General features: G+C 39.2%; 1 protein-coding gene across 3 annotated transcripts in view; it reads left to right on the forward strand.

Annotated features, from left to right (window-relative positions):
* Nucleotides 1-869: 869 nt before the first annotated feature.
* LOC106053682 (uncharacterized) overlaps nt 870-19,844 on the forward strand; it is a 71,254-nt gene continuing 52,279 nt past the window's right edge. Inside the window, exon 1 of one of the 3 annotated variants that reach the window (XM_056044411.1) lies at nt 870-986. The gene's annotated coding sequence lies outside the window, so the exon portion shown is untranslated. Of the gene's footprint in view, nt 987-2,869; nt 2,891-3,123; nt 3,470-19,844 lie in introns of those variants that run through there. The other 2 variants (XM_056044412.1, XM_056044409.1) reach the window with 2 other exon arrangements.

Consider the following 19,844-nt stretch of genomic DNA (forward strand, 5'->3'; position numbering starts at 1 on the left):
GGTCATGGTCACGTCAGCTATTTCACTTTGTCACAAGCGTTTAATTGTATTGTTTGTTATTTTACCGCAAAGGTGGAACATGAGATAAAAAAGTACAACCTGTGAAGTACATTAATATACACAGGTCAGTGGCACAAGGGCTCTATAGTCCAGTGATTCCCTAAGTGTTTGTCACAAGCGTTTAACTGTATTGTTTGTTATTTTACCGCAAAGGTGGAACATGAGATAAAAAATGCAACAACCTGTAAAGTACATTAATATACACAGGTCAGTGGCACAAGGGCTCTATAGTCCAGTGATTACCTTAGTGTTCTATATAGACCCCCAGGGGTCTACGACGACTTCCGAGAGGTCTACGAGACAAAAAAAAGTTTGGGAACCGTTCCTTTTTACATGCTATGTGCTGACCTTCAAAACGACAGGATCACAAAAGCAACAAGTGTGAAGCGCGCGCAACGTAAACATGTCAGGTCACGCTGGTAACATTCCCGCCATACCACACCTGCGCGCGCACGCACGTCCGCCGCAATGACGTAACTGACCACAGTTGTGGTCGTGTAGAAAAAAATGGTGTTAACTCTTTCTCTCCTAACCGACGATACCAGCGTTGATTCCACAAGAATGTGGTAAATAATTACGGAGAGAAAGAGTTAATGTGCTGTTTCGCCCCTAATGACGATGCAGGTAAATATCCATCAGCCCGCTATGTAATAATATCAACACCTTTTTTTTTCCTCCTTGCTTCGTGCCGTGCTGCACATAATCCACCTACGAGCCACGCTCATGTGGTCGGGGGTGGGCAACGGAGAGGGGGGTATGAAGGGCTTTGTGATAACCAGACGACACATTGAAGTCCAAGAGTTAAGACCACACACACACACGCGCGCACACACACACACACAATATAGACCCGGTAAGAGTGTGACCTAGTTTTTTGTTTGCAGAAGCAATACCTGTGACACTTTCTCTTTCAAACACAATTTGGGGTGAGTTTCTTGTGTCTCATTTACACGTATACTAATTGTCATTTTTATTAGACTTAATGTTTAAAATTATCCCATTTTTTAGACTTAATATCGTCCTATTTACTAGACTCTATGATACAAATTATTATCCTAATTACTGGAATTATGTAAAAATTAGAATATTTTTTATTACTATAAAATACCACTTGTCCTATTTTTTATACTATAAAATATTTTTTTTTTTATGTATTACACTTAATGAAAAAAAAATGTCCTAATTATTATAATATATAGTACGGGTTGTCCTGTTTAGTATACCTAATGTAACAAATTGTTCCATTCGTTATACTTGATAATATTAAGTGTCCTATTTATTTTGTAATCGAAGACGTTGCCATTTATATGTCCCAAATAAATTCTCTGAAATTTGATCCGTCAGTCCTATTTCCCGGATAAAACCCAATACTTTCCCAGGATCTATACTGTCTTACAGTGTCTTAATGTTCGAATTAAAATGTTTGTTTTTCTAATGTCCTGGTATCTTAAGGCAGAATGTGTTCCTCAGTTATAAACATGACACAGTGGTGGGGTGGGGGGGGGCTCCTCTCTTCTCAGTATATAGGAGCGTGTGAGGTAGGTGCGGCTAATCCTTAGTCTGGACATGGTCACACTTCCATGCCGTATCAGACGCTCATAGGTGGACCGCCGCCTGACGTCTAACACAAATTGTTTTAGTTTTATTGTGAGCCTTAGCCTTTCCATCGATCCAGTCACACTTGGTAGGTGGCCGAGGTTATATACTCTCTCGGGTCCGAGCAGGGAGTTTAGGTTCCTGACACCACTTCATGGAGGTCTCTCTTTGCTCCTCTGTCTGCCATTTCCCTTCCCTCTATACTCACATGGGAAGGACCCAGATGAAGGTGACATCCTTCGAGTTCCCTCGGTTCGGTAACCACACGCTTTGCCACTCATCTGCCGTTGCTTCCAAATTTAAAATATAAAATGTTTATTACGCAAAACAAAATATATAAAAAATACTTCTTGTCTTCGAGTCCGAAGATTAATGAGGAATGCAGTATTTCCCGTGGCTTTGCAGGCAAGCGATCAAATGGTTGATACTGACATTTATTAGGCAAAACGAAATATATAAAAATAAAGGCTTGTATTCGTGTCCGAAGATTAATGAGGAATGCAGTATTTTCTATGGTTATGCAGCCCCAGATGTGACATACATAATTCGCTACATCTTTCACAGGCATATTCATTGTTCAATGCCTATTTACCGGAGAGGTTGTTTTTTTTTTATATAGCAAATTCCTGTTTCCTTGCTTAATTTTAATAAAATCGGAAAGCATATTAGCAGGCTTTAGTCGAGTTAATCAAGGCCAACTGGACACTGCCCGTCGGTGAAGGCCGGGACAGTGAAGTGACTAAGAGACACCTGTCCACTCACAATTGGTATGTCGTCTCAGCCAGAAAGAATGTGACAGTATCAGTGACATTACCATCATAGCACCATCACAGATAGTGTCTGACTCAATAATACCTTTATCTTCAATGTGGCGAGATTTATTGAGGTCAACACCACCAAAACTAGGTCACATTCATTAGCACTGGTTTGCAAAAAAAAAAGTTCCACAAATATGTAGCCTCTGACCCGACCCGTCACTATTTGCACGCTGTAAGATCATCCCTGGCCCTCCGCACTGAAAAACTGCAGTCAGACTAATGACCTAATTATCTATGTTGCATTACGTCTGTCGCTGACCGGCGGAAAAAAAAATCAAGGCAGGCGATCAAATGGTTGACACTGACCAACTGTGCGACAAGGCGGGCAGGACGCGGTCAGACTGCATCGCACGAGAACTTTGAACTTTTTTCCCCCCATCTCTTTAAGTGCGAAAGTGTTTCAAGTGAAGACGCAAGTAGGTTTATTATTATTTCGCCCTTTTATTTTCTAAGTGTTTTAGTAATTCTTCGAATGCGATGTTAACAGCACTACGCTACGTCCGTCACGTGCGTGGTTTTATGAGCGTAAATTTAAAGTCAGAAGGAGCTCGAGAAATTCGCATTATAAGTCTAAAATAATATAAATGTGGGGAAGGGGAGGGCAGCGTGAAGCGATGCTCGCGACGGAGGATGGTAGGGCGTCTCCAACTATATAACCCAGCAGCGCGCGCGCTTGAAGCAGACGAGAAATGGTAAGAATTATATTGATTATTAAAAACAAACAACGAATTAAAAAGTTTGAATTTACTGAGAAAGAAACGAAATAAATTTAGAAGTAAATTTTTTTTGTGTGTTTTTGTTTTTGGATTTTAAAAAAAAGTGAATTGATAGTATTTTAGAGTTGTCTTTGAATTTTTAGAAATATAATACGCTTCACGTAAGATTAATTTTAAAACAATTTAACTAGATCTAGAAAATATAATATGAAATTTTTGAAAAATTCGTTTGTCCTTGACCCGGAAATGGTTTAACGTAAAACTTCCTCGTTTGAAAAGGTAAGAATTGTTTTTTCCTTAATGATGTGTTTTTCATCCTTGATGTTTTCAATCATTAGCTAGATTTTCTTGAATGCGCAAAAAAATTTTTTTTTTCAAGTTTCTTTGTTGTGTTTTTTTTTTGTCCTTAGTTCTATTTCTTCTTTTGATGAAGTTTTTTTTTTTTTTCATTAAATGTGTTTCCCTCTCTCTCTCTTTCTCTCTCTCTCTCTGTTTGTGTCTCTGTCTCTTTCTCTCTGTTTCTCTCTCTCTCTCTGTCTCTCTCTCTCTCTCTTTCTTTCTCTCACTGTTTGTCTCTGTTTCTCTCTGTCTCTCACTGTCTCTAATTGCTTCTCTCTCTGTCTCTCTCTCACACTGTTTGTCTCTGTCTCTCTCTGTCTCTCTCTCACACTGTTTGTCTCTGTTTCTCTCTGTCTCTCACTGTCTCTAATTGCCTCTCTCTCTGTGTCTCTCTTTCACTCTGTTTCTCTCTGTCTCTCACTGTCTCTAATTGCCTCTCTCTCTCTGTCTCTCTCTCACACTGTTTGTCTCTGTCTCTCTCTGTCTCTCTCTCACACTGTTTCTCTCTGTCTCTCACTGTCTCACTTTGTCTCTCTCTCGCTCTCACTCTCGCTCTCTCTCTCTCGCTCTCTCTCTCTCTTTCTTTCTAATTTTCTCTCTCTTTCCTGTCTTCTGCCTATCCTCCCACTTTCTCTCTGTCTCTCTCACAAAAACAGACATAAACAGACTATCTAACATGGATTCAGTTTTTTCCCAGTTAGTTATTGTGTCACGCTTTATGTATGTGATATCAGACAGTAATATTAGATCCGAGACTCAGTGTTACCGTGACCTTCAGAACACGACTTCGAGGCTAGGTCAACTATTCTGTCACCATGATCCCAGGACCAATTCTTCCAGACGATTTATAAGGACATGCAGGTTCAGCTGAGCCGCATTTTATTTTTATTTTTTTTTTAGTTTTTTTTAGTCTTGTAAAGAAAGGTAGTAACATATTGTGCTCAGAATACTGTCACACATACTTCTGTGATATTCTAGTTTTCCATGTTACAACCTTATGGTTTTAAATAATCAGTAGCTACATAAAAGACTTCCATTTTCAGATATTATCTGGAACAGAAATATGACATTTGAATCCAAGTTTGATCTTTGCACTTTTTATACATCATTTTATTAGCAATGACAATCTTTTTAAAACATAATTAGATATAGAAGCATCCAATACAAAACCGAGCATAAATTTGAAGCTATAAAAATGTATACATATTTCTTTATTTAGGTTTATATATATATATATATATATATATATATATATATATATATATATATATATATATATATATAGCTCCTCCTTCGTAGACGAAGATGAGCACATTTATAATTTCCTATGGACTCGAAGATGACTGTAAAGTCCAATCCTCGCTTTAAAAAGCCGGCCGCATACTTGGCATGGGTGGGTTGGGTCAGTTGCAGATAGGCCTTCTTCTTCTCTCAGCTTTTTGTTGGTTAGCTATGGCTGCCAGTCAAATATAAATCAAATATAAATATGTCAAATATAAAATAATATGAAAACGGTTTTCGTCCTTTAAAGGAGATAAATGTAGGTACATATTTATTTTAGTTTTTTGGAACTGTCAGTTGATTGAGGGACATTCAACTTACACTACGGTGTAAGCCATGATCTAAGGAACATTTATGCAATGTTTTATCAACATTGGTCAAACGGGTTTGATTTCTAGGCGGGACATACATACATACATACATACATACATACATACATACATACTCCTTACATTCGACTTTATTATATTAGATTAGATTAAATTACTTCATAGGGGCGTGATGGCTGAGTTAGGGTTCCAAACCAAGGGGTTTCAGGCTCCTATGTCGGTGACGACTTGAATTTTGGTATTTTTAGGACGCCCCTGATTCCACCCAACTCTGATGAGTATATTTTTCAGTTTTTTAGCTCTAATGTGTACCTGACATTAGTTGGGGAAAGTAAAAGTGGTTATGCCAGCCACCTGACACTGACAGCCCCAAAGACTGATAACCTTGTCATCATCTGTCATAGAAATCTCAATGTCTGAAAAATGTAGTTTATATCACTTCATAGTTTATGGTGCTACATTACCCTACATCAGCGGTTCTCAACCTTTTAGGCTCGGCGACCCCTTTTTACACCCCCCCCCACTCAGCCGCGACCCCCCCCTTCCGCATACACACACACACACAGCAATAGAAGAATGGACAAAAGCGATTCATTTTTTTCTATGGTCTTAGGCGACCCCTGGCTAATCGTCAATCGACCCCCAAAGTGGTCGCGATCCACAGGTTGAGAATTCCTGCACTACATACTTGTCGTTGGTAATCATTTCAGTTGAAAATAGAGTCATTTTAACTTTATACTCATTTTATGATTGTCGTATTTATCAAATTGCGCTGTAGTAAATACCCTTCATTATGTTTTTTTTAATTATTTGTTTAAATAAGATCTTCACACACTGGTCTGTGATACAATGGAAATGAAGTTATGTTAAATGTATTCTGTCTCAATTGACTGCTTCGTAATTGCTGTTTGAAAAAAAGTTAAAGTGACATTAGATATAAACTAAGTTTGAAAACGAGGCTGGGAACTACGTTTTTCTTATTGTCCTGGACTGGAATGAAATTATCCCTCGCCAGTGTTTTATATTACTACTGTCTAGATCTATATATAGATCTATATCGAACTCAGATCGTCTACATCTGATTTGATCAAAATGAAGGTTTGACTCCTGTCTGTCTGGCAGAAAGGACGAAGAGATCGATGAACTCTTCTGTTCCAAGATTGATTAATATTATAGTTCGACAATTGTTTGTCTTCTAGCGGGGGGGGGGGGGGGGGGCAGAGCGACTGAGAGGGTAACGCGCTTGGCTTCCGAACCTGCTGTCCTGGGTTCGAATCCTGGTGAAGAATGGGATTATGAATTCAGGGATTTATAGGACGCCTCTAACTCTGACTTTAGTTGGAGAAAGTAAAGGCAGCTGGTCATTGGGCTGGCTACATGACACCCTGCTCGTTAACCGAGAGACACAGAGACAGATGACCATCTAGGGAAATTTTAATTTATTTTACTTTTTAGCAGTATGCCATCATAGTTCGTCAATCGTGGTTCGATGATGACCACTTTTGTTATCCAGGGGGCTGAGGGCTTTGTATTAGGGTTTTATGCCTCCTCATTTGGTTGGTTAGACCTATGTGAGCCTGGAAAGTTCTACTGCATACTTGGCAGGTTATTCCGGCTTGAGCTAGTGCCATCGGCCTTGCTTTTCTTCTCTGGCGCTTTTCTTTTGCCAAAGCCGTTCTCTTTAAGGACACCCTCAAAGCTTCTCTGAAAGCGTTCAGCATAAACCCAGCCACTGAGAGACAGAGCATCATGGCGTTGCGCTGTGAAAACTGGCGCACAAATCGATCAGGAAAAGAGAGATAATATGTAGAACTTCCAAAACTGCAATATTTGTATACGCCACTGATTTTAACTGTTTAATATTATAGTGTCTGCCTTAGTAACTAGCCCTTGTTTATCAATGTTTCGAAAGAATCTGGTCAGTACGTACTGATACCATCTCATTCGTGTACATTAGGGCGAAGGGGGAAATGGGGTGTATATCTCTGGCTGCTCAACAAGAGTACATTGCCCCTAATATTACAGTTCTACATCAGGTTTTGGAGGTGCGATGGTAAAGAGCTTGGTCTACGAACCGGAGGTCACGGGTTCGAATCCTCCTGAAGACTATGATTTTTTTTTTTCTCTTTCGGTTTCCTTAGGGTGCCTCTGAATTCACCCAGCTCTGATGGGTTTCTCACATTAGTAAGAGAATAGTAAAGGCGGTCGGTCGTTGTGCTGGAGTCCGTCATTGTGGATTGTCTCTACCATGTGGCCGCAAGGATACACAAATTATTACATTCTTATCATTGCATTTCCACGGGCTTGCCGTGTGTTTTTGAGAGTATACCAGACAGTCCATAACAGCGGTTCTCAACCTTTTAGTCTCGGCGACCCCTTTTTACAATCCCCCACTCTGCCGCGACCCCCCACCCACCCCGCACACACACACAGCAATAGAAGAGTAGATTATAACTATCCAATTTTTTGGAGGGTCTTAGGCGACCCCTGGCAAATCGCCAATCGACCCCCAAAGGGGTCGCGATCCACAGGTTGAGAACCCCTGGTCTATAACGATCATGCAGTGTAAATCAAATCCAACCATTTATTATAATAAATCGGAACTTTAAACTCTTGTACCTTTAAACTCAACTGTATCTGCATCTTAATGCCATCTCTTTTATTATTTTCGTCAACTAAAAAAATTTTTATATAAAAACATGTGTATAATTTGTTTTTATTTTTGTCCTAACACATTGAATTATTTGTAAATAATTCAAGGAAATGATAAGCGATTACGAAATTGTGATAAAATCAATTAATCCCCCTTGCGCTTATTTTCGTTTTTTCATAGGTCCATCCCCCACATGTTGCCCTTCATTAAAAATGCCAGGGAGTTATATACATTCTTTCCGTATGGGAACATATTCCATTCATTTGCAGACATTGCTGTAAATTGTATTAGACAATTAGATGATCTGCTTACGGAGAGTCTATAATGAAATATTTATAACGAAATATAAACAAATTATTATATAAGCCTAATTTGTTTTTCTCCCGGCATGCATTTAAATTGCATTATGGATCCAGGAACATTAATAAAGATCTCTTATTATATGACGTCTTTAGGAGGAGCAGAAAAAAGAAAAGAGAGATCGTCTGAAGAGTCACGTCTTATAATCAACTTTCTAAGAATGTTTTTTTGTTGCTGTTGTTTTTTATGTTGATGTTACGGCAGATAAAAAAATGAATTTATGAAAACACCGAAACAAAGAAAATGAAAGAAGTATGAGAATGTAATCATCTCATATAGACTGACTTAATCCTGTGCACTCACAGGGGAGCATAGGGCCGCAACCACACCTCTCTCCACCGAACTCGGTTCTGAGCAGCTTTCTTCATCTGCTCCCATGTCATTCCAGTACCCTCAGCTTCACTGATGACTGACCTCTTCCAGACTTGCTTGGGTCTGCCTACTTTTCTCTTTCCTTGCAGATTCCACTAAAGTGCCTGCCTTGCAACATTGGTAGCTGGTTTTCGCAAGGTGTGTCCTACACAGCTTTACTTTCGCTTTGTGATGTCTTGAGCACTGGGCTTTTCTCTAGTTCTCTCCCACAAATTGACAGTAGTTATTTTTTCTGGCCACCCAATTTCTATTATCCGGCATAGGTTAACAAAGGTCTGGAGCTTTTCCATATTTGTTTTAGGTTTCTCCTACATATCTTATGCTTTTAGCTTCGGGTCTGTCTTTGTGTTCCCTTCCCAGCTTCCCGTAGCTGGTGAGTCTCTATTATACCCGAAACGTAGAACTCCTTATTGGATAATGTTTTTGTAGCTGTAACCTGTGTGCCGCGGCTTTCTGTTTTGGCGTTTTTTCTTCGGTCAAGGTTTCAGCGATTTTAGCGCCAGTTCCTACAGAGCAACGCCGAGATGTTTTTCAATTTCTTTAGTTTTGGAATAGGCGGAGTCAACAATCCTCAAGGATGTATTTGGAATGTGTCCTTAAATTGTTTCGCCTCTCCACCTTGAGTTCCCCTTCCCCTTTGCTAGTTGGTCCTAAACAAGGTCATAGATCAACAGGTCAACCTTTTGTGACCCATAGGCATACCAGTGTTGAGGGAAGCCAAAACAATAATCAACCGGTTTTTTTTTGTTTTTTTTTTTTGCTTTCTCCAAAAGATCACAGCTAGACTGACAGAGTGTTTAAAATGACTATTAAATATTCAATTTAAGTCCGACCAAAACGTCACGAGAAATACAAAATGAAATCAATGAACTTAGATGGCTGATTTCTTGACATTGGCTGCGCCACATATTTTTTTAATTGCAGTCCGTTGAACTGCTTATAGTGTAAATACTTTAAGAGTTCAGTTGGTGGAGCTAAGTTGAGCTTGGAAGAGCTTAACAGAGCTTGGTGGAGCTGATGGAGCTCTTCGAAGATTTTTGGAGCAATATTGCCCCAGAATAAACTGCTAATCTCTGTCACAAGGTCCTCAAGGCACGCAAAGACCTTCCTTCAGGGAACAGTACCAGGAGTTAAGAAGAAGAGGCAGAAAAAGCGATGGGAAGACAACATAAAAGAATGGATGAGTCTGCCATTGAAAGATATTCTATCCAAGGCAAATGACAGAGAGGAATGGAGAAAAGACGGTCGATAGATAATGTGTGGTGCCCCAACGGTTCAACAGACTAAGGGATAGTGAAAGATATATACATATATATATCAAGGACGAAAAATATCATTAACTTCTTTATCTGGGTTCTATGTTTTTTCCTTGGTTTTCTTGTTTTGTTTTGCTTGGTATTTCTTCCTCTTTTTTTTGAACATAACGTATCTTCTTAAGGCCACGTGATCTGTCTTGGTTTGAATCAGCCTCACGCGCTCGTAGCTCGTGCTGTGATCTGCTAGTAATCTTGCGTCCCACAAATGAACTGAGCGTGTTCCCTGCAGGTCACTCGGCCGCTGGACACTGGGGCCAGTTAATGGCGATGTTTCTTGGCATGAATGGCAGTAGATTGAAGGAAAATAAGATACCAGGGCAGCCATTGATTAAATTTTCATCTGGATTTCAAAAACGCTGGACCACTTTGAGAGAAACTAGGGAAAACTTTTAATGATGATCGCTACTTGATTTCTTGGGTCTTATTGTTGCACTCCCGGAGAGCGGCTATTGATATGTATGTTTCAATATAAACAACAGGGAAGCGTTGTGATTATACTGGACTTACAAGTCCTTGAGAACTACCAAGCGAACAGACGGGAGATAGATATATATATATATATATAGCTGTGGCTGAGCTGTGATCTATCTAAGCCCATATAGTTAATCCATTTAGAGTCATTGAGTTAAGCTTTCACAACTAAGCCCATGCAGTTAATCTCATCCAGTTAAGCCCATACCTTTAAGCACTTATTAATGATAATATGTATTTACTCTATAAACATGCTATACTTTTGAAGATAGTATTAAAGTGCCTGTAAATTGAATACCATTATTCTACTTTTAATATATTTAATATGCATATTTAGAAAATGAATATTTTTAAGGTTTTGACCCCCCCCCCCTCTCTCTCTCCTTTTTGCTCTTAAGGCAGAGGCCTTGGACATAAGCACACTCTACACTGCCTTAAATCCAGTTCCAATACGCTTTATTCAATACAGAGCTAATCATAATGTGCATGCATAAAATGCTTTTCCACTAAAGCTTGTCATTATATGAACTTTAATTCTATTGAAGGGTGCGTGCTGGCTGAGGGGTACAGCGCTTGGATTCCGAACCGAGAGGTCCCGAGTTCAAATCTCGGTGAAGACTGGGGCGTTTTCATGTCATGATTTTTAAGGACGCCCCTGAGTCCATTCAACTCTAAAGGGTGCCTGGCACCAGTTGGGGGAAAGTAAAGGCGGTTGGTCGTTGTGCAAGCCACATGACACCCTGCCCGTTAACCATTGGCCTTAGAAGCTGATGACCTTTACATCATCTGCCCCATTGATCGCAAGGTCTGAAAGGGGAACTTTTACTTTTTTACTTTAAATCTATTGAAGGTTGAACATGAATATTGTTACTTGACATAGTAAGTAAAAATGTAATATTCCCCTTTCAGGCGTTATTATCCATAGGGCAAATGATGTAAAGGTCATCTGTTTCTGTGGCCACTACTTGACATAGGGCTTTCCAATTTAATTTTTTTTTTTATAGATTTAAACTTTGAATCTAATAAATTAATTGCGAAATAGAGCTAGACGCTTTCATCTGCGGTTAACCAAATCTCAATCTGCTGCGGAAATCCGACTAAGTGACTGTCAGAATTCGTTAACAAAAGGTGTCGAACTTTTAGCAGCTGTCGTCTGCAAGCTGTCCACACAAGGCCCAAACAAGAGGAACCCTTCATCGAGCATTCACAACAAATTGGTAAACCTTTTCCCCCCCATCTCCGATGCAGTTACGTGGGCAGCTCCGCATTATGTCATCGCCCTCTTCACAGGGAGACAGGGGTTACATTTTATATCACCCTTCGGTATGAGCAGACAACTCCAATTAGAGTTAACGTCTGCGGACTGAAATTAAATATCTGTCCAGGATTATTCCCCTTGAATACGAATGACAAATTTAAACTTTTGGAGCTCGGAGGCTATTGGTTGAATCCTGCACGTGACATCTTTTGATAGATTTTATTGATACATTATGTAAGGCAGGATCGAGTTTGCTGAATAGTAAAAGCATTCATTTTTGGTGACAGTTTTAAGTTTGAAATTACCATTACACGAATAAATATGTCCAGACTAGAGTAGTAGCTATTTAAAGTGATCAACGGCTAACAAGGATGTAGTGTTGCCAGATCATTGACGAGCTGTAGTTTCCGCATAAAGTATTACGTGCCAAGGAGACCTTTGTGAAAATTATGCCATAGAAGTCTCATCTTAAACCAGGATTCGAACCTACAGCCTGGGCCGGTCCTAACAATTGCGGGGCCCTATGCGAAACTGATTGCGCGGGGCCTGGATTGGGTGGGAATAAGGATAATACGTCAAGATTTAGATTTTGTATTAGAGAACAAAAATTGTCTTTTCTAAGTAAAAAATTGCAATCAAATTAACTTTACGAACCTTGCAACCTATAGCATGTTTATATGCCAGTAACTATAAAAGTAAATTAAGTATTGTAGCTTCCGATTAAGGTGAAAATTCGCCCGATTATTACATTTTATGACATGAAACCTGACAATGCCTTTTTTCTTTTATCGCGCGTTATGATTAACGTTTTCCGCAATGAATGATGCCCACAAATGACAATTTTGTCTATTTTTCAGGAGATTTCAATAAATTCATGAGATTTCCAGGAATTTTTCGTATATATTTTGCAATTTAATAATTACACCTAGAATAAGCGCGGGGCCCACTGCGACAGCATAGGTTGCAGTGGCCTAAGATCGGCCCTGCTTATAGCACTCAGGTCTGCACAATATAAAGAGTTTTAAAGATACTAAAATTTGGTGGGGGGGGGGGGCAATGCCCCTACCACCCCCTTCCTGGATCCGCCAGTGCATGGACCATTGTACAGTCCAGAACTGTCATAAATCAGGCCCTAGATTACGTCATTACAGTTCTCAAAATAAAATGATACCAATAATTTGAATTAAAATGTTTTTTTCTCTGTTTACGTAATTGAGCAGACGACACAAGAAACGAATGGATCTATCAATCTTGTTAGTGCGGGAAGTCTAGTTGTTTATTCCCCTTCTCCCCGCCAGATTTCCTCGCTACAAATACAAAAAAAAAACAAAAGTACGTCATGCAATTAATAATCGGCTGCTTCCGCACGTTCGCTCATGCGCATTACTTGACATGCGCATCACTTTGTGTGATTCTTCTTGTGAGCGCGTGATGATAGGCTCGTAGTTTTAAAACGTAAATGTCAGGGTGGGAAATAAGACTTGGTCTCTTTCTCACCGGAAATTACTGTACTTAAACAAATAATTCAATGCACATATACATATATATTTATGAGGTGTGGTGGCTGAGTGGTAAAGCGCTTGGCTTCCGAACTGGAGGTCCCGGGCTCTAATCCTGGTGAAGACTAGGATCTTTAACTTCGGGATCTTTATGCGCCTCGGAGTCCACCCAGGTCAAGTAGGTACCTGACATGAGTTGGGGAAAAGTAAAGGCGGTTGGTCGTCATGCTGGCCACATGGCCCCTCATAACTCTTTCTCTCCGTAATTATTTTACACATTCTGGTGGAATCAACGTTGGTATCGTCAGTTAGGAGAGAAAGAGTTAACCGTGGGCTACAGAAACATATTACCTTTAAATCATATGCCCTTTAAATCGCAAGGTCTGGAAGGGGATTTTTCTTTACTTTGTCAAATTTGTGACGAACTGTAGTTTCCACAGTAAAGAGATATGTATGTACAGAGAAGGAGAGGCTTGTCTTGTAATGGACTAGGGATGCTTGCATTATTTCACGTGTCTACGCAGTCCTAGGTGTGTTTTCTTATTCCATAAGCTAAGACAAATTCATAAAAGTGTTCCTTCCCCTAGCGCTGTTGTGGCATGGTACGGGTTGCCTGAATCAGCCAGGAAAACCGAAGACTTAGCAGAGTTTAAGACTCTGATTACCGACTAGATAACACATTGATACGTGTAGGAATCAATTATCGTTTCTTTAAAGGGAGCCTCTATAATAAATAACAAAGTATCTACCTAACTTGATACGTACAGAGATTGGCGGAGCTGTGGTCGATTCCCATGTTCTCTTTGCGTATTAGAAGTATGTCTTTGGCAATAAATATATAGTTCGGTGAGCAGGGTAATATTCAATACAGAGCTTGAATAGATCTTGATGTTACTGGCGTCATTGTTAGATTGATCTGGTCACCGATACAAATCAATTAATTAGGAATGAATTATTCAATTAACGACCCAGACGTATCCATTATATGTGACACTCACTTTATGTAAGCATATTTAATGGTCGCTATTGCTTCCATCCTTACTCATACTATGTATGATTTTTAAAACCCCAGCAATTCAGTATTTACGATGGTTTTTGTTGAAGTATAACAGGTATAAAAGAACAGCTTTTGAACTTTAATATAAGTGTTTCAGAAATACATAGAAGGGAGAGGTTAGTTCTAGGAAAATGTGATAACAACATGCCATTTTTTATATATAAATATTTGAGATTTTCATACATAAAGATAATTCTAAGAATAGATTAGCGTATCTGATAAATGAAAAATAGGGAAGTATAGATAAGAGGTGCCTTTAAGAAACAAAATATATTTGTGCGCACTTTTCAGTAGTCAAATACAATTTTTAGCCTTTTTTTGTTTGTTTTTGTTTTTGTAGTAGAAAATTTTGTTTTTTAGTTGGCAGCAGTGATCTTTGACTGCAGCGTCCTTGACATTGTTTATGTCCGCAATTTGTTTTAAATATGTCCCTACCTTTCTCTTGACATTGTCACATATTTTTTTCTGTATATTTCATTTATTACACACCGCATTTCTTCATATTTTGTTCTCTTCTTTTCCTTTCTTACTGTAGTTTAATGCTTTAGAGAGCGTGAACGGGATTTTAAGTTCAATTTGTAAACAAAGGGCAGACTACTCTGACTTTGAGTGGGATAATCTCCTAGCTGCCTGGTCGTGAGGTTATCGCGCTGCACTATCGTTCTGTCTTCTCAATAGTCTCTGCCTGCTGCCATCCCCTGTCGCAGTGGCGTAGCAAGGGTGGCAGGAAAGAGGGCGGAGAATTTGAAACTCCGCCTGGCTGCCACTTGAGGGGGGCCCCCAAATGAGTGTTTTTTTACATAATAATTAAATGTTACGCTAAATGCAGAGGCCCCCAAAGAGGTTAAGCACCCCCACCCCCTGTGCTCTCAAACGGCGGAAAATTCCTAGATACGCCCCTGCCCTTTTCGCCCTGCGGGAGGTTTGGATTAGGAAATGGATTATCTACAACTCTGAAGGAACATCCGAAACATGTAGAAGAAAACATGTTACAAACATTAAACTGCCAAAATTTAATGACCATAATACAACCGTTTGTGTAAAATGGGCCGAGAATGGTACCATAAGCAAATTGGGTAACGTGATTTTAGTCATATGACGGCCTTTCGTATACATTATTATGGTTTATTTATTTGTTTATTAGACCGCCCACAGAGTTCGTTGACGCCTACACCAAATAGCTACGCAGTTCTTAGTATTTCTAAGGAGTGGCTTCACTTTCAAGCCTCGGACGTTCGTTCAGGCATGAAGAGTTAACTTTCGAGTTCAAAACTTCTTCCGAACGGGAGGGGTTCAAATCCGGGACCACTGGAGAAGACAGTACCGAGTGATAATAGCACGAAGTGACTGAATAAATTACGTCTATTTAATATTATTTCACTTGGGGGGGGGGGGCAAAGTCATCAATATTTCTAGTTCTCAAAGCAGAGGTTCTCAGGGTCAACAGGAGGGGGGGGCAGCGACGTCGAATAATTTCTCCTTATTCGTATAGTCTTTTTCATATTATTTTACTTGGGGGGGGGAGCAAAGTTATCAATATTTCTAGTTCGCAACGCAGAGGTTCTCAGGGTCAACTAGAGGGGGGGGGGCAGCGACTTTGAACCACTAGATGTGTCTCCTGGACAGATGCGGTTAAAGTGGGTGTGACATACTTGTACCGTACCGAGAACACGTTGACCTTAAACGTCGCACGAAAGAAGGGGAGCGAGAGTACTAATGCAAGTGTGTCTAATTGCGTCATCAAAAGCTGTGGTTTAGTACCAAAGTAGGCCAAATAATGTTGTAGACTCTCCTTAGTTTGTGACTAGAGTAAATAAGTTGTTTGTGGCTATTTATAAACCATAACAAGGATAGCACAAGAGAGAGAAAGAGAGACAGAGAGACTATACGAATAAGGAGAAGGGAGATTTAGTGAGAGAGAGAGAGACTATACGAAAAAGGAGAAGAGTGATTTAGAGAGAGACAGAAGGTACAAATAATGATTGAGATTGTGAAATAAACATGAAATAAACATGAAATAATAACTATAGAAATGGGAAGTGAAGAGCAGTGAGGGGGGAGACAGGGTCAAGGACAAAGCAAAATAAATGTGAACTCACGTCATTCTGTTTGTTTATCTGTTTCTTTGGCCAACGGTTAGCGAGCAGGGTGTTATGTGGCCAGCACAATGACCAACCGCCTTTACTTTCCCCAACTAAAGTCAAGTACCCATTAGGTTGGGTGGACTGAGGGGCGCGCTAAAAATCCCGAAATTCAAAATCACAGTCTTCACACCGAGATTCGAACCCAGGACCCCACATTCGGAAGCCAAGCGCTTCTCAGCCACCGCGCCTCCCACCCCCAATGCTCGGCAACAAAGAGAAAGTAACAATAGAGAGAAAGTAACAATAGAGAGAGAAAAAAAAAGATAGAAAAATACGTAGAAAGAAAAACAGATTGTGTGTTAGAAGAGATTGAAAAGGAGAAATAACAAGATAAATAAGAGTGAAAAAGATAAGAGAGAGAGAGAGAGGGAGGGAGGGGTGAGAACACGAACAAATAAGAGAAAAATACTGATAGATAAGAGATACAGATAGATAAGAGAAAGATACTGATAGATAAGAGAAATATACAGATAGATAAGAGAAAGATACAGATAGATAAGAGAAAGATACAGATAGATAAGAGAAAGATACAGATAGATAAGAGAAAGATACAGATAGATAAGAGAAAGATACAGATAGATAAGAGAAAGATACAGATACACTAACGAATGAGATGAAAAAAAAACGGAATGAATATAGAAAGAGGCTAGAATGAAGTGAGACTACAAGAGAATACGAGCATTAGAAAGAGAGAAACATTTGGAAACAAAAGGAAAACATAAAGAGAACAGAGAGAGACAAAACACACACACACATACACACACACACTTATATACTTAAAATATGAAAGGGAGATAAATGAAGGTCTAGATATTCAGTAACCATAACTCCAGTTATTACGTAATAGAGGCCGCGCCTTGTCCAACATGAGTTATGGACAGCCGAGCAAATTAAATCACATAGACTGTGGCAGAGTGTACAGTTTTCAGAGGTTCCCATGTCGTAAAAGATTGGACCCCTTTTGATAAGGCTGGTTCACAGTAGTTGTTCTTATTATTTCTTACTAATCTACTATTCTATTGTTATCAGGTTCTTATTTCGAGTCTTTAATCACTCATCTCATCTGTACCTTGACTTTCATCGTAGGGGTGCTGTGACAGTTCACGTCACCGAATCCCTCTACTTTTCGCGGTCAACAGCTGTTCTTAGCAGGAGAGAGGCCGGTCCACTCTTTTACGTTGTCCAGCCAGCTTTTCTTTGGACGGCCCTTTCTTCGTGTTCCATCCACTGTACCTTAAAAAATAACTTTAGATAGTGAGTCATGTCTTACAATATGACCGAGCCAGCTCAGATTTCATCTCTTCACAGTTCTTCCTTCTTGACTTGTAAAAATACAAACTCATCTTCTTTTTCCTGGTATCTGATTCTCAGCATTTTTTTGAAGCATTTATTCTGAAAGGCCTGGAGTCTTCTTTCAGCCTCAGGGTTCTGTGTCCAACTTTCACAGCCGAATAGAAGTACAGTGACCACTAGCGAAGAATGCAGCTTTAATTTTACTTGGGAAATAAATAATCAGCTTTATCAAATTTGATAGGAAATGGAGGCTTTCCATTTAAACAGCGGTTTGTAGTTCTTCGAAAGTTATCAATTAATTTTGATGTTTCGATACAAATTTGATTTGATTTGATACAAATAAGATCAAGGGTTCAGAACTGTCCCTACGATTCAGACTCACACACACAGACACCGGTACATTCAAGACGGAAATTTGAGACCAAGGAATACATTCTATCTTGATTTATACTTTTTTTGTTTATATTTTAAAAGATTTTTCTTTGTTCAAATTCTGCTCGATTCTTCGTTAAGATTATCACATTATGACTTATTATATTTCCCGAGTTGACGCATAAAAAGATCTACGATTGGCATACTAAGACTTGGGTTTCAGTTCTTGCAATCAGGTTACACTAAACATACAAGCAAAAAGAAATATATAATAGATAAGTATATGAAACAAGACACTGTGATACTGTTCTTTAATATTTCGCACTATCATAAACACCCGGCGTTGGCCGAGTTTGATTTAAAATATACAACAACGCTAGTAAAAATTGTGGCAGGAGATGGGTGATCTAGCATATCCTATAGCCTCTGCAACGATTCCAATAACATTATTGCCGAGTTTCAATCAATTTTGTTCAGTTTTATTCAAACGACGTTATATAATGTAAATAGCAGACAGACAGACAGACAGACTGATAGATCACTTACAATGCATGTAAATGAAATGTAAAGCTTCAAACAGAGGCGGCTTTAAACAAGTGACAAAGTAGGGCAGGCCTAAATCTCTGTAAATATCTGGATTGACATGGGATATATTTCAAGGATAATGTAGTTGTTTCTAGAATGTGTGTAGCGTTGTTAATTAGATGCTTGATAGAACTACAGTGATTGGAACTAGTGACAGGAACTACAGTATGACTTGAACTACAGTGATTGGAACTACAGTGCGACTGGAACTACAGTGTGATTGGAACTAATGTGACTGAACTACAATGACTGGAACTACAATGAATGGAATTATAGTGACTGAGCTGCAGAGACTGGAATTACAATGTGATTGAACTAACGTGTGTCTGGAACTATAGTGACTGAAAAAAATAGTTACTGGAACTACAGTGTGACGAGAAATATAGTGACTGGAACAGTGCCTTAAATGCTTAACAACATGTAGACCTGGGTGTATAGTCTGTCAAACCTGGAGAAATCTTTAAAAAATTAAAGCCAATTTTAAAAGCCTTGTTGAAAACAATTGTGCGCTTTATTTTAGCGAAGACAACGTCATGCAAGAACTAAAAGTGTAAAAAAATCTCTATGGCTGGAACCGACTGGAACTAGAGTGTGACAGGAACTAGTGTGACAGGAACTAGTGTGACAGTAAATACAGTGTGACAGGACCTATAGCGGACAGGAACTAGAGTGTGCCAGGAACTAGTGTGACAGGAACTAGAGTGTGCCAGGAACTAGTGTGACAGGAACTAGAGTGTGAAAGTAACTGTGGCATCAGTTTTGACTACGTTGTCACCTAGGGATGAAAACCTTACTGAACATTGCCAAGAAATATAAATAAATTCTGTACAAATGTAATGAACGCATAGTGGTTTGTTTTTAAACACATGACCGAGTGTTTCTTAACCTTGGTTTGTTTTTAAACACATGACCGAGTGTTTCTTAACCTTGGTTTGTTTTTAAAGACATGACCGGGTGTTTCTTAACCTTGGTTTGTTTTTAAACACATGACCGAGTGTTTCTTAACCTTGGTTTGTTTTTAAAGACATGACCGGGTGTTTCTTAACCTTGGTTTGTTTTTAAACACATGACCGAGTGTTTCTTAACCTTGGTTTGTTTTTAAAGATATGACCGGGTGTTTCTTAACCTTGGTTTGTTTTTAAACACATGACCGAGTGTTTCTTAACCTTGGTTTGTTTTTAAACACATGACCGAGTGTTTCTTAACCTTTGAGGGTAAATACGTTGAAAAAAAAAACAAAAAAAAAAAACCCACTCTTTGCTTGATTTTGCACAGCTGATATTCATGAGCAATTAATTTTTATTTGTCTATTTTTTTTTTTTTTA

This window comes from Biomphalaria glabrata, chromosome 10 (genome assembly GCF_947242115.1).
Source record: "Biomphalaria glabrata chromosome 10, xgBioGlab47.1, whole genome shotgun sequence".
NCBI classification, from domain to species: domain Eukaryota; kingdom Metazoa; phylum Mollusca; class Gastropoda; family Planorbidae; genus Biomphalaria; species Biomphalaria glabrata.